At 44.3% G+C, this 16,797-nt stretch overlaps 1 protein-coding gene across 1 annotated transcript in view; it reads left to right on the plus strand.

Annotated features, from left to right (window-relative positions):
* The window catches only part of LOC122561999 (tripartite motif-containing protein 16-like), a 38,748-nt gene that overhangs the window by 871 nt on the left and 21,080 nt on the right, over positions 1 to 16,797 (plus strand). The window lies entirely within an intron of this gene.

Below are 16,797 nucleotides of genomic sequence, written 5' to 3' on the forward strand. Positions count from 1 at the left end.
TGCCCCGTCTGCATTGCTAGCTTTTCACTGTGCCTTGGTTTGACAATAATTCAATTCAATCATATTTGCTAAAAAAAAGTTATTGAGTTTAAACTTTCAGCATGACAGGTACTGACTTGAAAGAAAAAAGCCAGGGTACCGTTTGCTTACTGAGTTGAGACCATTCTTTTTGAATACTTTTAATGTGCTACTGTTGCATGTGAAGGAGTTAAACTCCACTGAGAAAGGACACAAATCTGTTTGTCATTAGGAGCAAGCTGGGCGAATTATACCCAAAGTATCCCCAGCTGAGTTTCCTTTTGCCTGCTTTTTATCATTTGCTGACTGACCGCCTGTGTATTTCTAGTCCCTGCGGTTTGGATTCCAAATTTTAAGCATGTGATTTTTTTTCCCCCTTGTAGAAAGGCTCTTTGTTCCCATATTTTTCCTGATTGGCATCCCATTTCAATCCATATGTTTTTAAACGATTCCTCAACAGACTCAAGCCTGGATTTCCAGCTTCCACAGCTCCCAAAACTCTGGCTTCATCTTTGTCATTCAATACCACAGCTTTTGCAGCTTCACCAGGCACATGTGCCAGCTGAGCTGTGTACAGAGTAATGAATACTCAGGCTGAAATCTATTCAGGGGCCACAGGGGCTTATATATAGAATAATAGACATCAAGGAGCGATTACAGACTGGAAAGTGATCAAGGGATTTGGATGGTTTATATATACAATAAGAGATACCTGATAGTGAGTAACGGACTGGAATCTGATAAAGGGAGAAAATGAGGACTGTGGATGCTGGAGATCAGAGTCGAAGAGTGTGGTGCTGGAAAAGCACAGCAGGCCAGGCAGCATCCGAGGAGCAGGAGAGTCAACGTTTCGGGCATAAGCCCTTCATCAGGAATGTCCTCGGATGCTGTCTGACCGGCTGTGCTTTCCCAGCGCCACACTTTTTGACTGGAATCTGATAAAGGATACATAGAATATACAGCTTTTATAGAATAACCCACACCCAGGGATGAGTTATAGATTAGCATCTAATCAAGGGTACAGTGAGTTTATATAGAGACTAATAGATGTCCGAGATTGGGTTACAAACTATACGTAATTGAGGGGTTCAATGAGTTTATATATAGGATACCAGATAGCTGGGAGCAATTGCAGGATAGAACCTAATCAAGGAGACAGTTGGTTTATTACAGAATAACAGAACATCTGGTTGCAATGACACCACACCTTAAGTTATCCTCGAATCAGCTGAGAAATCAGGAAAATACATTACTCTGGGAGTTTGTCAGCTAGTCTGAAATAGATAAAGGATCAGATTCATACATGACAAAGGTCAGCCTAACATTTAAATAGAACAATCTTTGCTCTTTATATGCTGTTAACATGGCTCATGTTGATAATTAATAAGGCATTTGCCCTTCAGTCTGCTTACTGTAACAGTCACAGAGTTTTGGCCATGTTATCGTATGAATCAGCATTTAGTCAGATTTCTGGGGCAGCACATGAATGGGAAATGGCTCATTTTAGAACACGCAGTTCAGAAGACCATGAACTATCAGGCCCCTGTCAGCCAATAACCCCAGAAATAAGTAAAGGGATTGTCATGCACAGTATTACACGTAACATCCTCTTAACATGACTGTCAAAGAGATCCATTATTGAGATGTAAAAGCAAAATGCAGCGGAGATACAATCATATAGCGCAGAAACAGACCCTGGGATCCAACGCATCCATGCTGACCAGACATCTCAATCTGACCTAGTCCCATTCAGACTTCATAGTATGGGGCAGGTCATTTGGCCTATTGAGTCCACACTGACCCGCCAAACAACATCACACCCAGACCCACCCCTACCCCATCCCTGCATTTCCCGTGGCTAATCCACCTAGCCAGCACACTCTGGGCAATTTAGCATAGCCAGTCCAGTTAACCTGCACATCTTTGGATTGTGGGAAGAAACCCAGAGGAAACCCACACAGACACAGGGCGAATGTGCAAACTCCACGCAGACAGTCACTCAAGGCTGGGTAACAAACCCAGGTCGCTGGCACTGTGAGGCAGCAGGGCTAACCACTGAGCCACTGTGCTGCCCACGTTGCCAGTATTTGGCCCATATCCCTCTAAACCCTTCCTATTCATATACCCATCCAGATGCCTTTTGAATGTTGTAAATGTACCAGCCTCCACCACTTCCTCTGCTGGCTCCTTCTGTACACACACCAATTACCCATCAGGTCCTTGTAAATCTTTCCCCTGCACCTTGAACCTATGCCCTCTAGTTTTGGACTCACCATCCTGGGAAAAAGACCTTGGCTATTCACATTATCCAGGCCCCTCATGATTTTACAAACTCTATAGGGTCACCCCTCAGCCTCCAATGCTCCAGGGAGAAAAGTCCCAGCCTGTTCAGCCTATCCCTATAGCTCAAACCCTCCAACCCTGGCAACAACCTTGTAAATCTTTTCTGACCCTTTTCAGGTTTCTCAGCATCCTTCCTATTAGAAGGGTGACCAGAATTACATACAGTATTCCAAAATGGCCTCACCAATGTCTTGTACAGCCGCAAATGATGTCCCAACTCCTACACTCAATGTTATGACAAATGAAGGCAAGCATGCAAACACATTCTTCACCACCCTGTCTACCTGCAACTCCATTTTCAAGGAAATATGTGCCTTCACCCCCAGGTCTCTTTGTTCAACAACACTCCCTAGGGCCCTACCATTAACTGAATAAGTCCTGCCCTGGTTTGCCTTTCTAAAATGAAACATATCTCATTTATCTAAATTAACCTTCATCTGCCAATCCTCAGCCCGTTGGCCCATCAGATCAAGATCCTGTTGTACTCTGCGATAATCTGCTTCAGTGTCCACTAAACTTCCAATTATGGTGTCAATTGCAACTAACTAGATCTCCTATGGTCACAGAAATTTGAGGGTGCATACATGAGGATCAATGGTCGGCACAACATTGTGGGCTGAAGGGCCTGTTCTGTGCTGTACTGTTCTATGTTCTATGTTCTATGTTCACATCAGAATTATTTATATAAATAACAAAAAGCAGTGGAACCAGTAATAATCTTGTGACACACCACTGGTCATAGGCCTCCAGTCTGAAACGCAACCCTCCACCACTACCGTCTACCTCCTACCTTCAAAACAATTTTGTATCCAATTTACTAGCTCTCCCGGATCCCATGTGATGTAGGCTTACTAGCCAGTCTACCATGCGGAGTCTTGTTCAGTACTTTGCTGAAGGCCATGTAAACAATGTCTACTACTCTGTCTTCATCAATCGTCTTTGTCACCTCTTCAAAATACTCAATCAAGTTAACGAGATATGATTTCCCATGCACGAAGGCATGTTGGCTATCCCTAATCAGAACTTATCTTCCCAAATACATGTAAATCTTCTCCCTCAGAATCCCCTCCAACAACTTGCCCATCACTGATGTCAGGCTCAATGGTTTATAATTTCCTGGCTTTCCCTAATGGCCTTTCTTAAACATTAGAGCTGAAAATGTGTTGCTGGAAAAGCGCAGCAGGTCAGGCAGCATCCAAGGAACAGGAGAATCGACGTTTCGGGCATAAGCCCTTCTTCAGGAATGAGGAAAGTGTGTCCAGCAGGCTAAGATAAAAGGTAGGGAGGAGGGACTTGGGGGAGGGGCATTGGAATTGCGATAGGTGGAGGGAGGTCAAGGTGAGGGTGATAGGCTGGAGTGGGGTGGGGGCGGAGAGGTCAGGAAGAAGATTGCAGGTTAGGAAGGCGGTGCTGAGTTCGAGGGATTTTACTGAGACAAGGTGGGGGGAGGGGAAATGAGGAAACTGGAGAAATCTGAGTTCACCCCTTGTGGTTGGAGGGTTCCCAGGCAGAAGATGAGGCACTCTTCCTCCAACCGTCGTGTTGCCATGGTCTGGCGATGGAGGAGTCCAAGGACTTGCATGTCCTTGGTGGAGTGGGAGGGGGAGTTAAAGTGTTGGGCTACGGGGTGGTTGGGTTGGTTGGTGTAGGTGTCCCAGAGGTGTTCTCTGAAACGTTCTGCAAGTAGGCCGCCTGTTGCAGTCAATTTCCCGCCAGATGTAGTCGACGATGCCCTCCACCGCATCTCTTCCACTTCCCGCTCCTCCGCCCTTGAACCCTGCCCCTCCAACCGGGACTAGGACAGAACCCCACTGGTCCTCACCTACCACCCCACCAACCTCCATGTACAGCGTATCATCCGCCGTCATTTCCGCCACCTCCAAACGGACCCCACCACCAGGGATATATTTCCCTCCACTCCCCTATCAGCGTTCCGAAAAGACCACTCCCTCCGTGACTCCCTCGTCAGGTCCACACCCCCCACCAACCCAACCTCCACTCTCGGCACCTTCCCCTGCAACCGCAAGAAATGCAAATCTTGCGCCCACACCTCCCCCCTTACTTCCCTCCAAGGCCCCAAGGGACACCTCCATATCCGCCACAAATTCACCTGCACCTCCACACACATCATCTATTGCATCCGCTGCACCCGATGTGGCCTCCTCTATATTGGGGAGACAGGCCACCTACTTGCGGAATGTTTCAGAGAACACCTCTGGGTCACCCGGACCAACCAACCCAACCACCCCGTGGCTCAACACATCAACTCCCCCTCCCACTCCACCAAGGACATGCAGGTCCTTGGACTCCTCCATCGCCAGACCGTGGCAACATGACGGTTGGAGGAAGTGTGCCTCATCTTCTGCCTGGGAACCCTCCAACCACAAGGGATGAACTCAGATTTCTCCAGTTTCCTCATTTCCCCTCCCCCCACCTTGTCTCAGTCAAATCCCTCGAACTCAGCACCGCCTTCCTAACCTGCAATCTTCTTCCTGACCTCTCCGCCCCCACCCCACTCCGGCCTGTCACCCTCACCTTGACCTCCCTCCACCTATCGCAATTCCAACGCCCCTCCCCCAAGTCCCTCCTCCTTACCTTTTATCTTAGCCTGCTGGACACACTTTCCTCATTCCTGAAGAAGGGCTTATGCCCGAAACGTCGATTCTCCAGTTCCTTGGATGCTGCCTGACCTGCTGCGCTTTTCCAGCAACACATTTTCAGCTCTGATCTCCAGCATCTGCAGTCCTCACTTTCTCCTTTCTTAAACATTAGCCAACCTCTAGTCTTCTCACCTGTGACTATTGATGTTACAAATATCTCAGCAAGGGGCCCAGCAACCTCATCCCTAGCTTCCCATAAAGAGTTCGAAAACATCTGATCAGGTCTCATGGGTTTATCTACCTTTAGGCATTTTAAGATGTCAGTACCTTCCTCTGTAATATGAACTCTTTTCAAAACACCACTATTTATTTCCCCAAGTTCTCTAGCTTCCATGTTCTTCTCCACAGTAAATACTGACACAAAATATTCATTTAGTATTTCTCTCATTTTATTTGGGTCCACACATGATTGGCCAGTTTGATCTTTAAGGAGCCATATTCTCTTCCTAGTTACTCTTTTCTCCTTAATGTAGTTTTGGATTCTCCTTAACCCTATTTGCCAAAGCTATCTCATGTCCCCTTTTTGCCCTCCTGATTTCCCTCTTAGTTATATTCCTACTGCCCTTATACTCTTTTAGGGTTTCATTCAATTCCAGCTGTCTATACCTGAAATATGCTTCCTTCTTCATCTTGAGCAGAGCCTCAATTTCTCCAGTCATCCAGCATTCCCTACACCTACCAGCTTGCTCCTCACACGAACAGAAACATACTGTCGCTGAACTCTCGTTATCTCATCCTTAAAGGCCTCCCACTTCCTTTACCTGCGAATGGCCTTCCCCAATCAAGTTTTGAAGGTTCTTGCCTAATACCGTCAAAATTAGCCCCTTCCTCCAATATAGAACTTTAACTTTTTGATCAGTTCTATCCTTTCCCATTACTATTTGAAAACTAATAGAATTATGATCGCTGGCCCCACTGACCCTTCAATCACCTGCCCTCCCTCATTTCCCAAGAGTGGGTCAAGTTTTGCACCTTCTCTAGTAGGTACATCCACATATTCAATGTATAAGGAAGTTTTCTTGTACAAACCTAACAAATTCCTCTCCATCCAAGCTTTTAAAACTATGGCAGTCCCAGTCTATGTTTGTAAAGTTAAAATCCCTACCAATACAACCCTATTATTCTTACAGATATCTGAGACCTCCTTACAAATTTGCTTCTCAATTTCATGCTGACTATTGGGGTGCATGTGGTACTATACCAATAAGGTGATCATCCCTTTCTTATTTTTAAATTCCCACATAACCTCAGTGGATGATCTCTGAGGAATATCCTCCCTAAGTACAACCATAATGCTCTCACCAGGAGGCTGGAAGAACACAGCAAGCCAGACAGCATCAGTAGGGATAGGTAGGAGGCTGGAAGAACACAGCAAGCCAGGCAGCATCAGTAGGGATAGGTAGGAGGCTGGAAGAACACAGCAAGCCAGACAGCATCAGGAGGGACAGGTAGGAGGCTGGAAGAACACAGCAAGCCAGACAGCATCAGTAGGGACAGGTAGGAGGCTGGAAGAACACAGCAAGCCAGACAGCATCAGTAGGTGGTGTAGTCGACATTTTGGGTGTAACCCTCCTTCAGGACATGGCCATCCTTGGCCTCCTCCACTGCCAAAATGAACCAAACCACAAACTGGAGGAACGATGCCTCATCTTCCGCCTGGGCAGGAGTGAACAAAATGCCTGGTTTGCTGTGTTCTTCCAGCCTCCCGCATGTCTATTTTGGATTCCAGAATCTGCAGGTCTTTTTTGTCTCTAACCAAGTAATATTCTCCCCAACCAAAAAACACTACTCCCTGAAATACCTCTGCAGAGGCCAGTGTTCCATGACCAATCATCCTTTATTTCCACGTGGAGAGTCCTTTGAACATAGAACAATACAGCGCAGAACAGGCCCTTCAGCCCTCGATGTTGCGCCGAGCTGTGAACTAAAACCGACCTTGACACCAATGCAGCTCCCTCAGGGCCAGTGCTCAGAGTGAACAGGATGTCTAACACCCCTGTTTTTATCTGTCAGTCAGGGCTTCCTGACTGGATTAGGGTAACAGCCCCAATCAGGGAACTCATATTCTATGGATTGCTCTTTCTGCCAGACCATTGGATGATGTATGGTATGGAGCTGTCCTTACATGACAAATGCCATTCGACTTTAGGATACACTTAAGTTCTCTGCTGGTAAACAATGGCCTGTTTTCTGTTGCCAACATTTCCAGGAATCCATTGTTACGACACGGAGATGAACCCCTCAGCTAATTAAACCAAGTGGCCAGAAAAGCTCACCTCGCCTCGTAATCTGTTAAAATAGGAGTGTCAGAGAACTCCCAACTTCCACTATTTTAGAAAAAAAATTCATTCTTTAATTATAAAAGTGGACATTAAACAGCAACTATTAACAACTCTAATCCTTTTTTCTCTTAAATGTTTGTTATCTGCCTCCAACTCTATAACAATGCACGTCCTTATTAAAATTACATTAATTTAATTCTCAAAACCCTACAGCAGCTGTCATCTCAAAATGCTGGCTGTGTGGTACCCCAAACATCAGATCGTCTCATTGATTAGATATTGTCAAAAACAATAAATTCAAAGGTGATTGGGTTTTAGTATCCTGGGGCATAATTTAAACTGGTTGGTTAGATTTGAATAGTGGTCAGAACAACTGAGTTTACAGCCAAATGTTACATATTTTCAGTTCTCCAGTACATTCTGAAACTGCTAGTCAGTCACATGCCAGGTATCTGCAAGCTCTCAGTGCAAATCAGCTTTCACTCTCTCTTAAAGGTATAGTACACGCCTTCAACTTCATAACACCATGTATTGCAAAAGATTGGTGCTGCTTTTCTATTGTCATCCCCTTATTTGACAAATGAACTCTCTGTATTGGGTGTCCCACAATGATTAAGAACATTGAGCCAATGAAGGGACCTGCACAGTTGATGTGTAACCGAGTCCAGGGTTTACTTGACCAAACCTACGAATTTGGGGGAGCTGCTGGTGGTACGTTTTGACCTTACTGGCACTCTGAGCACAGCCCCACCGATGCGGCTATGTCTGCATCCAATCCTGGCCACCAGAAATAGCCTCTCACCTATATCTTGACTTTGAAATCCCTGGATGACCCTGGTGGAGTACAGCCAGTATCTGGCAGTGACCTTTGCTCGGGACAATCACTCTTGCTCTCCATAATAATATGCCATCCTCTATGGTGATCTGGTCTCTCCGGGTCCACAAAGGTTTCAGTTCTGGTTGTGACGGCCCTTTGGTTTCCTCCATCACCAAGACCGGATCTTTCTGCTTCCATTGTCTGATACTGTCAGCTGTAAGTGTGGAAGTGTGTCCAGAAAATTTAAAACCATTATAGACTCTTCCAGTGGCAGTACCACCAGCGGTGTATCTGCCCGTGGGAGGCAGCTCAATGCATCCACATTTGTTAGTTGGCCTCCCAGACGGTGTTCCAACTTGTAATTATATGCACTTAGTATTCGAGCCCACTGTTGAATTTGGCCTGAAGCTATGGGCAGCACTGCCTTGTCATCTTTAAGTAGAGCTGAAAATGTATTGCTGGAAAAGCGCAGCAGGTCAGGCAGCATCCAGGGAACAGGAGAATCGACGTTTCGGGCATAAGCCCTTCTTCAGGAATCTCCTGTTCCCTGGATGCTGCCTGACCTGCTGCGCTTTTCCAGCAACACAGTTTCAGCTCTGATCTCCAGCATCTGCAGACCTCACTTTCTCCATCTTTAAGTAGAGGCTTGTAATCCATTATTATTACAAATTTGTGTTCATAAAGGTACTGGTGGAACTTCCTAACTCCAAATATGACCACCAAACCTTCCTTCTCTATCTGGGTGTATTTACGCTCTGCATTAACCAAGGTCCTGGATGTATATAATATTGGGCGTTCCTCTCCATTAGGTCACCTATGAGCCAATTGGCATATGGGGAGGAATTACATGTCGATACCATATCTTGCCTGGGAACATAATTTGCCAACACCTGAGAGGATGATAGCTGTTTCTTCACTTCCCTGATAGCTCTGGCTTGCCTACACAACCATTTCCAAAGCTGACTGTTTTTGTCAGCGTTGTTGCAAAGATGCTAGCATGGAGGCCAGGTTATGGATGAACTTTCTGTAATAATTTACCAGCCCAAAGAAAGACGTAAGCTTCAGTACAGACATGGAGGCTAGGACACTTTTATTCACCCTCACTTTATCTTTCAATGGTTGTAACCTGGTCTTGTCAACTCTGTAGCCCAAGTAGGTCACTTGGGGTGCCTGGAATACACACTTTTCCCTTCTAAGGAATACACCCGCCTGGGAGAAATGTCTAAGGGCCATATCCAAATTGTCTAAGTGCTCCTTATTGGTCTTCACTGTTATTAGCACATTATCTAGATAAATGGCGACCTGGGTAGATCTTGTAAAATGTTGTCAATCGTCCGCTGAAAAGTTGCACAGGTTGACAATACCCCAAATGGCAGTCTCGTATATTGGTGCAAACCCTCATAGGTATTAATTGTAGCATACTCTGGGAATGCTCATCTAACTGCAGTTGCCAGTACACATGGCTCATGCCCAGTTTTGTGATGGACGGCCACCCTGCCAGCTTTGTGTATCAGTCCTCTGTGTGAGGGATTGAGTATCTGTCCAAGCGATGTTTGTTTGTTTAAAATCCCCACAAAGGCAAACCGACCCGTTGGCGTTCACGATCGTATGCCCGGTGCTGCCCATTCCACAAACTGGACTGCTCTGATGATTCCTTTACATTCCACCCTTCTGACCTCTGCCTCTACATTTGACCATAATGCAAAGGGCATTGGCAGGTCCTGCAGAATCATGGAACTGCTTCCTCGTCAACCTGCAAGGTGGTCTTGGCTCTTCGATAGTCACGAGGCTTTCCTGAAAAGCTTCCAGGTATTTAATTAGGACTTCACTCAGGCGGCCATTTTCTAATTGAAGAATGTTGAGTCAATCAAGGTGAATCTTTCTCAAATAATTTCGCCCCATGAGGCTTTGACCCAAGCCCTTTATTATAATCAGTGGTAACTGAACCAGCTCCTTCTCATAAGAGATCGGAACCAAAGTTGTATCCTTAACCTCTAAAGGTTCCCCAGTATGGGTTCTCAGTCTAGCTGAGATCTTGCTCAATCTTAAGGGTTGGAGTCCAGAGCAAGTCTTGTTAAAGACTAGTTCCATAATCACTGATACAACTGTGCCAGTATCAACCTCCATTAGAATTTGGTGACCATCTAACCAGACATTTATTTTGATTAGTTCTAACCTGGATTTTGCTAAGCAATTGAACTATTCCAAACCAGATTAGGTGGACTTTCCAGGGTGTGCACTCTCCTGGAGACTGGCCTGAGTTCTCTTATTCCATTCAGGTCTTGTGATACTCTTTTGCTGTCTTAAGCCTGCATACCAGCAGCAACCACAACATCTTACTGGCCCGGATCCTGAAGAAAATGTTAACTGTTTGGCCGATGCTTGGCTTTGTTGTGGGATTTTGCTATGGGCTGTCCGAGAGTCCTTTTGTGCAGAATATGTCCTGAGTGAGGCCATGCAATCGTCTTCCCCCAAGCTCAGTCAGACTGGTGAGGGTGTCTGCTTCAATTGGAATATCCTGCAACTCATATGCTCCAATTGCCACATTTTCCAATTATAACACGAGTTGTCGGGCCTGTTTAAAGTCCTGTTGGGTTTTAGCTAGAAGGCGCTTTCACATGGTTCTATCATTAATCCAATATGCCTAACAGTCTCTCAGCATCTCGTTAAGAATTAAAACAAAGTCACAGGCCTCTGCCAGTCATCTTAACCTAATCAAAAATCCCAATACGGATTCCCTGGTTCTTGAATTGCCAAGTACTGTAAAACCAACAGTGTCTCAGAATTACAGGAGACTTGGAGTCATAATATTCTTTAACTAAATCTATCAGCTCTTGAAAGATTCTAGTATCTGGTACCTCAGAAAATGTTAGCCTCCTGATAAATGAAAAAGCTGCAGGTTCACAACTGTCGGCAGAATTACTTGGTATTTTTCACCTGCCTCAAATGTTGTTTGCCTGGACAAAATATCACATCCTTTCCATATACTGGACCCAGTCCTCAGCAGCAAGGTTGAATGAGTCAAACTTTCCAAATAACAGCATGATGCCAGAAATGCTTACCCCAACTCAAAGATGACTGTTGCTAGTGGATTTCTTCAGGAGTGTGTTTTTCCCTTGTCACCACTTAAATAACTTCATAGAGGCTGGTATCCTGTAACCAAGTCTCCCTTTATTTACACATGGAGAACCCTTGACACTGAGCCAGCTCTCAGAGTAAACAGAACCCCTGACCCTCCTGTTTATATCAGTCAGCCAGGGCTCCCTGATCAGACCAGGTTAACAATGCCAATTGGAGAACTCATATTCTATAAGATCCACCTCACTGACCTCGATCCAATAATGCCACTCCCCCTCCTCTCTTGTCCCCCTTTCTATCTTTCCTATAGTATCTAAAACCTGAAATATTAAGCTGCCAGTTCTGTCCATCCCTGAGCCATGTCTTGGTAATTGCTATGACATCCCAGTCCCATCTTCCCAACCATGGCCCAGGTTCATCAGCTTTACCTGTCAGGCCTCTTGCATTGAAGTAAATACAGTTTAATTGATCAGTCTTACCTCGTTCCCTTCCTAGCTCTTGTCTGCTTTGACTATTTGACTTGTTCCCCTTTATCTACTATACCAGCCCTCAGACTTATCTCTTTTCTCACTATTGGTTTGGGACTCCGCCCCCCCCCCCCCCCCCCCCCTCCCCCATACTACTGGTTTAAATCCTCCCGAATGGCACTAGCAAATTTCCCCACAAGGATATTGGTCAGGTGAAACCTATCCTTCGTAAAAAGGTCACCTTTACCCCAGGAGAGATGTAAATGGTCCAAAAATGTTAATCCTTGCCCCTGGCACCAGCTCCTCAACAACTTATTTATCTGCTCTATCCTGTTACTCCTATTCACCTCAGTACGTGGCACCTCAAGTAATCCAGATATGACTACCCCGAAGACCCACCATTTAACGTCCTGCCTAAATTCCTTTATTCTGTCTGCAGAATCCCATCCCTTTCCCTACCTATGTTGTTTGAAACAACATGCACAATGACCTCCTGCTAGTCCCTCTACTATTTCAGAGTATCCTGAAAATCCAATATGTTCTTGACCCTGACACCAGGGAGGCAGCACACCACCCTGATGTCTCACTGATGGCTGCAGAAATGTCTGTTCATGCCTCAGACTAGAATGTCCCTTATTGCAATCAGTCGCTTGGAACCTGTGCACGGTGGCACAGTGGTTAGCGCTGCTGCCTCACAGCACCAGAGACCCGGGTTCCATTCCCACCTCGGGCAACTGTCTGTGTGGAGTTTGCACATTCTCCCTGTGTCTGCGTGGGTTTCCTCCGGGTGCTCCGGTTTCCTCCCACAGTCCAAAAATGTGCAGGTTAGGTGAATTGGCCATGTTAAATTTGGCTGTAGTGTTAGGTGAAGGGGTAAATGTAGGGGAATGGGTGTGGGTGGGTTGCTCTTCGGAGGGTCGGTGTGGACATGTTGGGCCGAAGGGCCTGTTTCCACTGTAAGTAATCTAATCTAATCTAATCTCTCATAACAGTAGAGCCAGTCACGGTACCAGAAACCTGGCTGTGAGTGCTGTACTCCCCTGAGAGGCCATTTCCCCCTCCTACAGTTTCCAAAATGACATACCTGTGTAAGACAGGGATAGCCAATCCAAGCTGTCAACCATCTACTCAACTGCCATCAATCACACCTCATAGTTCCTGTAAATCCCTGGTTGCCTGTAACTCCCACTCCAACCAATCCATGCAGTCCCATAGGATGCAAAACCAAGCATGCAGACATGGTCTCCAGGGTCTTTCCAATTCTGCCTGATCTCCCACTCCTGACAGGAAGTGCACATCACCATACTAAAAGCAATTTCTGTCCCTTTAACAATCTACATACCCAGAAATAATCTTAAAACAAACACAACATACTTTGCTCAAAAATGCTGTATTGGCACAGTCTTACAGCTCAAAAATACTGCTCTGGAAAAATGTAATACCAATCCTTAATATTAAACATCAATCAAGAGAAAGATCATAGTATAAACATAAGAAAAAAATGCCCCCACCTTACTCACTTTTATGGATTCGCAAACAAAAACTAAAATTGAGAAGTTTTATAAGTCTTAAAATTAAACTCTTAGACTATCATTTGACTTTCAAGTAAAGAATCAATATCATTATTTCACCAATTCTTGTATATGTTCATGTTGAAGAAAAGAAAAATATTACAATGTCCACATTCCATGAAGGGATAAATTGTTAAAAATAATTTTTTGATAAGTATCAAATAATAATGTTACTATGAATAGAGGAAATGCATACTAACAAGGAAACAGAGAATATGTTAAGTGGATCATTTCAGATTCTCAAACTCTAACTAATAGAATGTCACAACATTCAGGGACAGGGCTTTGATCCATATAAACATGTATGATCCATATAAACATGTATGATCCATATGATCAACTTGGATGAAAGGACCAACTATATTGTATTCAGATTTTCAGATGATACAAAGCTCAGTAGGAACACAAAAGGATATAGGTAGGTACGTGAGTGGACAAGATGCAATGTAAGATAGGAAAATGCACTTTAGTGGGAAGAATAGAAAAGCAAATTATTATTTAAACATAGAGACTGCACAATGCTTGGCACAGAGGGTTTTGTTGTCCTTGTGCATGAATCACAAAATATTAACATTGTGATAGCACTGTGCCTTTAAGAGAGATGTGTTCTGTGCTGTTTGCCTTGCCAGGAAATCTGCTTTCGACAGGCTGTTGGTAAACAGTTTGGAGGTATTCTTGGGTGGTTAGACAAAAGAAGCCTGTGTGGGTAGGATCAGGGCTCACGCAGACCGGGAAGGTTTTTAATTTTGTTTCCTGTTAGTGAGAAGCTTTCTGCTGCTGAGCGAACAGTTTGAATTCCTAACTGCTGGAGTCTTAGACGAGATGCTCCCTCTTTGAAATAAAACGAGGCAGACCGTTTCTTTCAGTATTTAATTCTGCTGGTCTGGAGAGAGGCAGCGCATGAGAACTTTAACTGTTTGGTTAAACTGCCTTGCCAGTGGTGTGTTAATGGAATCCTGTCTACATTGGAACAGTTGATGATTAATAGTTAGATAATACATTATCTTGTTAAGTATTTCAATAGAGTTAAATTATTCTAATTTTTTTTTGTATTTGACTGCGTTGTAAGAATAAAGTATGTTTTGATTACAGCCAAATAGTGGAATTGAATTACATCTCGAACACAGCACCTGACACTCGCCTTTAAATGAATAAACAAGTTAAGGTCTAGGCTATCTCCTTATTATATTTTGGTCTGCTCTGTAACACAATTGGGCGCATGTCTGGGATCAAACTGTCTAATTCCAAGTTGAGTTTAGGATTATTGGACTCAAAGGTAGTGAGTGGTGAGTGTTGGTTTTCTCTTTTAGAGCATTTTTTGTATTTGAATGGTTTAAAAAAGGGTGTGCCTTGTGTAATAATAGCTCTTTCAGAGGCTAAAAGTCTTCTGGGTAGAAGAAATCACTTGGGGTGGGTTTACAGAAGGTGAGTTAGGCAAAATTTGTATTGGCAGATAATCTGAAGTTGAGGATATCTGTATCCATGAGGAAAGGGGAGATAATTGCTGCAATAGCTCAGCATTTACAGTTGCCAGGAACAGAATCATAATAATTGAAAATAGCTAAAATTCAATAGCAAGTGAAGCAGCTTGACTTAGAGGGAATGGAAATGGAAGAGAAAAAGGGAAGAATAGCCCTTGCAGAAGAAATGAATAAAGAGAGAAGAAAGGGAGAAAGAGAAGTTCAAATGTTGTAACTGAAAAGCGAAAGTCAACATAAAATGGCAAAGGTAAAAGTGTAAGGTAGGAGTAGTGATGAGGACTGTGATGGAGAACAAACCCATCATAGCTAATTACCTGGTGGGGACCTGTTTAAGCACATCCACTTGTTGCTGAGGTTCAATGAGAAGGATCTAGAAGCATTTTACATTACATTTGAGAAACTGGCTAAACAAATGAAATAGCCACTGACCATGTGGGTATTGTTGATTCAAACAAAGTTGGTAGGTAGAGCTAGTGAGGTGTTTATGTCACAATCAGAGGAGGTATCTGGGGACTATGATTAAGATGAAGCCATCTTAAGTATTTACAATCTAGTGCCAGGAGCCTACAGTCAGCGTTTCAGGCATCTGAGGAAGCAGTCTGGTCAAATGTACACAGAATTTGAAAGGAAGAAACAAAGTAGTTTTGATAAGTGGATAAGGGTAAGGGGAAAATTGATCAAACATATGGTGCTCTTGAATGGACTGTTGTTTTGGAGGAGTACAAAACTTCATTTCCTGAATTAGTGGGTTCCATATTACTGAGAACACAGATGGAAGAGCAGAGAGTTGAAACTGCAAAATTAGCAGCAGAAATGGCCAATGATAATGAGTTGGTTCATAAATCACAGTTTGACATCTGACTTCAGTTTCATTCTGTAAGGGAGAGAAATTGTGGAAAAGACAAATCCTCAGGCAGTAAAGGAAGGGGAGATCTCAATGATGATAGTGAAGACAGGTTAAAAGGAAACCCATGAAGGAGGAAGAGCAGTTCAAAACCTGAGGTATTTTCACTGTAATAAAGTAAGAAACATGAAGTCACAGTGTTGGTGGCTTAGAGAGAGCACTGCGAAGGGCGATGTGGGAGAATAGGGTAAGTCAATGGATTTTGTCAAAGTGGTAAAGGAAAGTACATTTGAAGGAAAACAGCTATAAAAGAATGTACATTCTGGTCAGCGGTTTGGTTGGTAATAAAGTGCCAGACTTTTTTTAGATTAGATTAGATTACATTACAGCATGGAAACAGGCCCTTCGGCCCAACAAGTCCACACCTACCCGCCGAAGCGCAACCCACTCATACCCCTACATTTACCCCTTACCTAACACTACAGGCAATTTAGCATGGTCAATTCACCTTACCTGCACATCTTTGGACTGTGGGAGGAAACCCACGCAGACACGGGGAGAATGTGCAAACTCCACACAGTCAGTCGCCTGAGGCGGGAATTGAACCCGGGTCTCAGGCGCTGTGAGGCAGCAGTGAGGCAGCAGTGCTAACCGCTGTGCCACCCTGCCGCCCACTTCTTTGAAGAATTTACTTGCGTGGGTAAGGTTTACTTGTGTGTGCCAGGAGGAGCAGGTAAAGAGAGGTGTGGGAGCAAGTGATGGTGAGAGATGAGGAATGTGTAATTCAGATGGGGTATTGCCAGAAAAGGCAGTAATCCATGGAATTCATGCTGACAAGACAGTGCTCCAGTATATAAAGTGAGGTTGGAGAGTCCGGTGAAAAATGGTGAAGTGGTGTGAGGAGAAATACAGTTTATCCTCACTCATGATATAGCTGGATCACAGGTGGGAGTGATACCTACTGTGGTTGACGAGCCAGTGGAAAATCAGACAACTGAGGTGGCGTAGGCAGTATATCCTGGGGTTTTTCCTGACTGTGTGGTGACAAGGTCGCAAAGCCACACTTGAAACCGAAGGAAGAATCAATGTGTAAAGATAAGGAAGTTATTATCAGAGACCATGTTTGATCAAATGGTTGAGAAAAAAAATCATGAACGGGTGGAGGACAAAGTGGATATTTTTAGTTCAGAGACGTTTGCTGAAATACAATGTAAATATGGAAAGATAAGGTAGTTG

The sequence above is a fragment of the Chiloscyllium plagiosum genome, unplaced genomic scaffold (genome assembly GCF_037043375.1).
Source record: "Chiloscyllium plagiosum isolate Xiang-an unplaced genomic scaffold, Cpla_swu_hap1 HiC_scaffold_25, whole genome shotgun sequence".
NCBI lineage: Eukaryota > Metazoa > Chordata > Chondrichthyes > Orectolobiformes > Hemiscylliidae > Chiloscyllium > Chiloscyllium plagiosum.